We start from the raw sequence: 7,493 nt of genomic DNA, 5'->3' as shown, positions 1-7,493 counted from the left end.
GGGCACCCCCCGGCTGCCCCCCCCCCCCCCCCGAGTGGCTCTTCCTTCCCTGACCTCGGGATCGTCTGGTAGGGCAGCGGGGCTGCTGGTCGGCAGGAGAGCAGCGAGAGCTTCGAGGCAGAGGCCCCCGCCCCCCAGACAGACGCCTTACCTGACGGGACGGGAGCGCCTGTGCCCGCTCTCGCTCCCCGCTCCGGCTCACTGGCTCCAGCTGGCGAGCGCGCGCCCAGAATCACCTGTTGCCTGCAAGGGGGGGGGGGATGCGCCCTCCCCGAACGCCACAATGTGGGTCAAGGATGGGACGGGTTTGCCCCCTCGTGGCCATCCTCCTTCCTACACTTCCGCGTGCCTTCCGTCTCCACCAAAGTGGCTCCAAAAAGTCCCTGCTGCTGCTGCTGCGCCGTGCTCAAAATGCCCCTGGACGGTACGGCCCTCGAAGTGATGATTCTGGATGCAGCCCTGTCAGAATGACTCCAGAGAGCGCTGTGAGTGTGACTCCCCAGACTTCACGAGAGCTTTGTAAACATTTGAGATGTTCTGTGTGTTTTGGCTTTTTCAATCTGTGTATTTTGGGTGGGTACGAAATTCTGTTACCTAAAATTGCAAAATAGGAATTTACAAGTGGGGAACTTGCAAGGACTTGCACAGTCCTTTCCCCCCCCCCCCATTCTCTTTATCTACTCCTGGCAGGCCCCCCCCCCATCCTCTTTTCCTGGGCCCACTGCAGTCAGCAAAACAGCCAAGAAGGATACTGACCAAAGCCTGAAAGATGCCTCCCCCCCCCCCTTTTGATCATTCAGCCCAATGAAGAGTTCTGGAGAATGTGAAGGCTTGCACACTATGTTGTGTTATGTTGGTTGGTCTTAATAAAAAGCATTACATGGCCTTTGTTTTTTATTCTGAAAGGAAACCACTACTTTTACTCTGTTCATTTGTTTTCCAATGAGAAACTTGAAATCTTGTCTTTTTTGTGTGATGTTATTGGCAAAAGATCAAGGGTGGATTTGCCATTAAGGCGACCAGGAAGAGTCCCGTGGGCTGATGGCCCCTGCCCAGGACACCAGCCAGAAGAGTGGGCAGAGGCACGGTGAAGGAGTGCTCCTACTGGCAAGGGACACACCCTTCGTCCAACCTAGCCTCACCAGGGCAAGGGGCAGCCCAGCCCACAAGAACATAAGAGAAGCCAATGTTGGATCAGGCCCCATCCGGTCCAACACTCTGTGTCATGGTGGCCAAAACCCAGGGGCCATCAGGGGGGCCAGATGACACTAGGAGCCCTCCCACTGTTGCCCCCCCAAGCACCAAGAATACAGAGCATCCCTTGTCCCAGACATCTGAGGAAGTGTGCTTGCACAAGAAAGCTTATACCATAAATAAAACTTTGTTGGTCTTATAGGTGCCACTGGACTCAAATTTTGTTCTGCCCCAGACATAGTGTTCTGTCTATACCTTGTAGCTAATAGCCACAGATGGACCTCTGCTCTCTGTATGTTTATGCAGTCCCCTCTTGCAGCTGTCTGTCCTTGTAGCCACCACCACTTCCTGGGGCAGTGAATTCCACGTGTTAATTACTCTTTGGGTGAATAAGGACTTCCTTTCATCTGTTCTAAGCCTAGGGCTCATTAATTTCATGGAGTGCTCACGAGTTCTTGTTTTGTTGGAAAGGGGGGAAAGTACTTATTTCTCTACCTTCTCTATCCCATGTCCCCCCTCAGTCGTTTCTCCAAGCTAAAGAGCCCTAACCCCTTTCATCTGTCTTCAAAGGGAAAGTGTTCTGTCCCCTTTTATCATTCGAGTTGCCCTTTTCTGCACTTTTTCCAATGCTATAATATTTTTTTGAGGTGCGGTGACCAGAACTGTACACAGTATTCCAAATGAGGCTTCACCATCAATTTATACAGGGGCCTTATAATACTGGCTGGTTTGTTTTCAGTTCCCTTCCTAATAATCGCTCTGCACACACAACAAAGGACGAGATGGACTTGTGAGCCATGCCACCCTAACCCTGATTTCTCCCTGAAACCTCCAGGAAAAGACAATCTAGCCCCCCCTCACAACCCCAAGGATTTGTGTCAGAGTCTAGGTGTCAAGTTCCAGCCAAGGTGTGAGCTGACCGCTTCATTTTCCTCTGGCTAGGATGGCCATTAGCATTTCCAAAGCTTTTGTGTCCGATGCTGGGGAGCAATTTGACTTCTCCCTTCTCACATGTCTTTTGCTAGAAGAATGAAACACGTGAGAGCCAGTTTGATGTCGTGGTTAAGTGCGCGGACTCTAATCTGGGAGAGCCGGGTTGGATTCCCCACTCCTCCACTTGCACCTGGCTGGATGTCCTTGGGTCAGTCACAAGCTCTGGCATAGCTGTCCCTGAAAGAGCATTGCCAGAGGCCGTGTTCAGTAAAACAAGTACATTATCCTTCTCTTCTTCCCCAGTCATTCCAGATATTGCTCTCCAGTGCTGAGCGAATGTTTTAGACTGAGAGGTCTGGAATGTCCTGAGGGCTGGGTGGGAGGCCTCATTCTGCCAGAGACACCTTGCCTGTAGCATTCATTCACTTATTCATTTTTATTATGGTCAGAGACCCATTAAACAGCATACAGAATCAAAAGCAAAAAGCATTACAGAGAAGAGACATCATAAGGAACATTGAGCCAATGTCTCACTAATCTGTAAGGGAAGATCTTGTCTCACTAACCTGTTAGTGTTCTTTGAGGGGGTGAACAAACATGTGGACAAGGGGGATCCAATAGATATTATTTACCTTGACTTCCAGAAAGCTTTTGATAAAGTTCCTCATCAAAGGCTCCTAAGTAAGCTCAAAAATCATGGGATAGAAGGACAAGTCCTTTTATGGATCAAAAACTGGCTAGTTCATAGAAAACAGAGAGTGAGTGTAGGTGGGCAATTTTCTCAGTGGAGGGTGGTAAGCAGTGGGGTACCGCAGGGATCAGTACTTGGTCCACTGCTTTTTAACTTGTTCATTAATGATTTGGAGATGGGAGTAAGCAGTGAAGTGGCTAAATTTGCGGATGATACAAAGTTGTTCAGGGTGGTGAAAACCAGTGAGGATTGTGAGGCACTCCAAGGGGATCTGTCAAGGATGGGCGAGTGGGCGTCAACATGGCAAATGGGGTTCAATGTGGCCAAGTGCAAGGTGATGCACATTGGAGCCAAAAATCCTAAATATAAATACACATTGATGGGGTCTGAACTGGCAGAGACTGAGCAAGAGAGAGATCTTGGAGTTGTAGTGGATAACTCACTGAAAATGTCGAGACAGTGTGTGACTGCAATAAAGAAGGCCAATGCTATGCTGGGGATTATTAGGAAGGGTATTTGATCCAACATTGGAGAATGAACTGTGCAGAGAGCTTCTCCTTCGCCACCTGCAGCCATTCGAGGGTGCAAAGTGAGTGTGTGTTACAAAAAGGGAGCCTGAGATCTGACGAATGGAGCTTTGAACCTCAAAAGCTTCTACCCCCAAACTCATTTTTGGGCTCCAAGGTGCTTTCCCCCCTTTGGCCATCAAGTCACAGCTGACTCATGGGGACCGTTTGGGACGTTCAAGGCAAGAAATGTTTGGAGATGGTTTGCCGCAGCCTCTGCTTCTGCCGAGCGACCCTGGACTCCCTCGCCGGCCTCCCAACCCTGCTCAGGTGCCGAGCTCTGGGCAAGTGTTTGGGTGCTCCGGGACTGCCACCTTCGCAACCCAGCTACCCTCTGCAACAATTTTTAAAAAGAGAATAATTCCACAGCTAACGAATGGACTTCTTTTCCAAAAACAGGTACATGCCATTTTTAAAATAACGTTTAAAAACTTTTCCTGACGGGATCCTTGAAGGGTGGCATGGACACCGTTTTGGTCTCATTCAAGTTTCTTCCAGGTTGGCCGTGGCCGGAGGAAGAACGACAGAGCCTGGAAACAGCCCCCCTCCCCACCTGCCCGAGGGTGAAAGGTGAGAGGTTAGGTCAGCTCTCCAGAAGCAGCAGAGGTGGCAGGCGGGGAGAGGAAATGAGGTCAGGGTGAGAGGCAGCCACGCCCAGACCCATCATGGGTGAGGGGAGACACCACCGGGCAGGGCGTTGCAGAGGCTGCTGTAGCTCAGGAAGTACAAGCCCCACCCCACCCCCACGGGTCCTCAGCCACGTCCAGTGACCAGGGGAGGGGCCTCTGGCAATGCTTGAAGGTGGAGGGTGTTATGTACATGGACCGCCACCAGGGGTCTGTGGACAGGCCAGAGCTTGGATCCTAGAACAATGGAAACTTTGGATCCTGGATCCCCCAGCCCCAGCCAATAGCCACCTTGGCGGGACATTCAAACCCTCCAATGGGAGTGGGGGGGGGGTTGCTGGGGGATATGTATATAGTTGGCCCTGTTGGCTGTTAGAGTTAGTCTTTGTCTGTGTGAAGTACAACAAATGTGTGCTACAGTAAGTCGTCGCCACTGAAAAGTACTGGGTTCGCCGCATGGAGGACTCGGACAACGACATACTATAGCACACGTTTATTGTACTTCACACAGACAAAGACTAACTCTAATGACCAACAGGGCCAACTATATACATATCCACCAGCAACCCTCCCCCACTCCCATTGGAGGGTTTGAAGGTGGCTATTGGTTGGGGCTGGGGGATCCAGGATCCGAAGTTTCCATTGTTCTAGGATCCAAGCTCTGGCCTCTCCGTGGACCCCTGGTGGCGGTCCACGTACATAACATAAATGCTTTAAGAGAGTTTTCCTGCCTAAGTGTTAGCTTTCTTGACTATAGAAGTCAGTTTGGTGTAGTGGTTAAGTGTGCAGACTCTAATCTGGGAGAACCGGGTTTGATTCCCCACTTGCACCTACTGATGTGACCTTGGGTCAGTCACAAGCTCTGGCACAGCTGTCCCTGAAAGAGCAGTTTATGTCAAGAGCTCTCTCAGCCCCACCTGCCTCACAGGGTGTCTGTTGTGGGGAGGGGAAGGGAGAGGAGTTTGTAAGCTGCTCTGAGACTCCAAGTGAAGGGCGGGGTATAAATCCAATCTCCTCTTCTTCTTCATCACCCCCCCCCCCGCCGCCAGTTTGTTCTCTGAATGGTTGCTTAGGCTGGCAGAGGTGATTAACTTGCAGCAGCTGAGAACTGTCATCTGAAGTGGCTGACAGCTCGCAATTTAGAGATCTATCCTGGTAATAGCTTTCTTTTGGCTAAATGGTTAACAGGCTAAGGGCGATTGCTAGCATAAGAACACCTATGTAGAAGAGATACCTTGAGAAGACTCAGGGAGAGAAGAGTAGCTGAGTCATAATCCTCAGAATTCTGGCCTTTCCCTTTGCACTGAGAACTTCAGCCCCACTGGGGGGAAAAATGCCCCACGAGCCACAAAGTCCTGGCTATGGGCCTGCCTGGACCCCTGACACATGATCTTGCTGGAGCTGCCTTTGTTCCGGCTCTCAAAGGCAGAGACAGCTGACTTACCAGTATTATAGACTAAGCCAATGCAGTGAAGTTGTTAGTGTCTGATAAGCGAGACCCAGCTTTGAATCCCTACTCTGCCCCAGAGACATGCCAGGTGACTCCGCACCAGTCACACACTCTCAGACTAATCTACCTCATAGGGTTGTTGTGAGAATTAAATGGAAGAAGAGAAAAATATTTTGTAAGCCACTCTGGGCCCCACTGGAGAGAAAAACAGGCAACAAACTATTTAAATAAACAGATAAATATAAACCTTGTCTTCAGCTAGACATGTGGGCTTTTTAACCTTCCCTTCAGCACAGCAGGAAGTTTGCTGTATGTGAAGCTGTCCTCTTCCCCGTCAGAGTGAAGGCACGCCTTCTAGGAGTTTCCCTCTTTGGACAGTCTCACCCCCGAGTTTCAGCCTTTCACCTGCTTGATCCTTCTTCCTGATGTGAGTCCACCTTTGTCAGTTTCTATTCTCCACCCATGCATGCCGGGTTTTCCCACCCATGACTCAGCTACCGTGCCCTACATTAAAGAAGACAGTGCGAGCTGGCAAACACCCAGGAACGAAAGAGAAATCTAACTGAAGCACAAGCAATGGTCTATAGACTGGCAATTTCCCGTTGGGGAAACCTTCCAGCAGCTTCAGCTGGTGACCAAGCCTTTGCTGGTCAAAAAGACCTGGTCACTGCGGTACATGGTCTGATAACATCTAGATTAGACCACTGCAATACACTCCACGTGGGACTGCCCTTGAAGAGTGTTCAGCCGCTTGAGCTGGCGCAGAGTTCTGAGGCTGGAAGATTTGCTGGAGGCAGCTGTAGGGGCTGTCTTGCTCCAGCCTGGTTCTGCCCAATGGACCCAATTCAAGGGGCTGGAATTGGCCTTGAAAGCTCTACGCAGCTTGAGAACAGCATCTCTGAGGGACTGCCTGTCCCTAGACGGGCCCACCCAAGCGCTGCCGCTATCTTCTTTGGGTGCCCCTCAGCACTAGAGGAGGCTAGAGGAGGGGTGGCCCTAGGGAGGTCCTTCTCCGCCATGGAGCCAAAATCACGGAATCCCCCCCCCCCCGGAGATCTGTGTGTCTCTCTGACCGGCAGGCAAAGATTCACATGTTTTCTTTGGCCTGCTGGACTTTGTCTTTGGTCGCTTTCAGGCTCTGATGTGGAGCCGCCCACCAGAGACTGTCTCAGGCAGGCAGGAAGGAGGAAGGCCTTCAGCCACTGTCGCCTGGAGCATTTAGAGACTGGCAAAGAGAAGGCCTCTGGCCTGATGTGGACTTCCAAGGGAAGAATTCGCACAGTGGGAAGGGGGAGGGAGGCATCCCTGTAAGGACGGTTTTGAAATCCATGTATTTCTCTGATTGTCAACAACACACCATAGGAATAAATATGGTCCCCCCCCCAAAAAAAAAGAAAACCCACACAAAACTATTAGATAGTGCTGGGGAGGACCCAGTGGTCGTGGTGCATGTCGGCACCAACGATGTGGGGAAATGCAGTCGTGAGGTCATGGAGGAGAAATTTAGGCTGCTGGACAGGAAACCTAGGTCCAGGACCTCCAAGGTAGCCTTCTCAGAAGTGCTACCTGTTCCACGCGCAGGGCCGGAGAGACAGGCAGAGATCAGGAGTCTCAATGCGTGGATGAGACGATGGTGTAGGGGGGAAGGGTTCAAGTTTGTTAGGCACTGGGATGCTTTTTGGAACAAGAGGGAGCTGTACAGGCGAGACGGTCTCCACTTGTCCTGAGAAGGAACCAGGCTGCTGGCGCTTAAAATAAAAAAGGTGGCAGAGCAGTTTTTAAACTGAATATTGGGGGGAAGCCGACAGGAGATGAAAAGTCTCTGGTTCGGGTTGGCTCATCTCAGAGAGATGAGGAGTACCTGTTGCTTTTCTACAGGGAGGTGGATTGAAATTGTCCACAGAGGCCATGGCTAGTGACATGGACTGCCTGACAACGTCTCGAGATAGCAAGAGGAAGGATGCAGGCTTAACTTGTAAGGGAAATTACAGCTGTTTCTATACAAATGCTAGAAGTGTCCGAGGTAAAATGGG

The 7,493-nt window shown here is 50.9% G+C and overlaps 1 protein-coding gene across 1 annotated transcript in view; it reads right to left on the bottom strand.

Moving 5' to 3' along the window:
* Positions 1 to 225, bottom strand: part of LOC107105430 (cytochrome P450 4F22) — a 54,289-nt gene extending 54,064 nt beyond the window's left edge. Inside the window, exon 1 of the mRNA XM_015405388.1 lies at positions 152 to 225. The gene's annotated coding sequence lies outside the window, so the exon portion shown is untranslated. The remainder of the gene's footprint in view (positions 1 to 151) is intronic.
* Between the last annotated feature and the right edge of the window lie 7,268 nt (positions 226 to 7,493).

This window comes from Gekko japonicus, unplaced genomic scaffold, assembly GCF_001447785.1.
Source record: "Gekko japonicus isolate JY-2015 unplaced genomic scaffold, Gekko_japonicus_V1.1 scaffold1211, whole genome shotgun sequence".
NCBI lineage: Eukaryota > Metazoa > Chordata > Lepidosauria > Squamata > Gekkonidae > Gekko > Gekko japonicus.
Note: the sequence above shows the minus strand (reverse complement) of the source record. Positions and strands in the feature narration are given on the sequence as shown.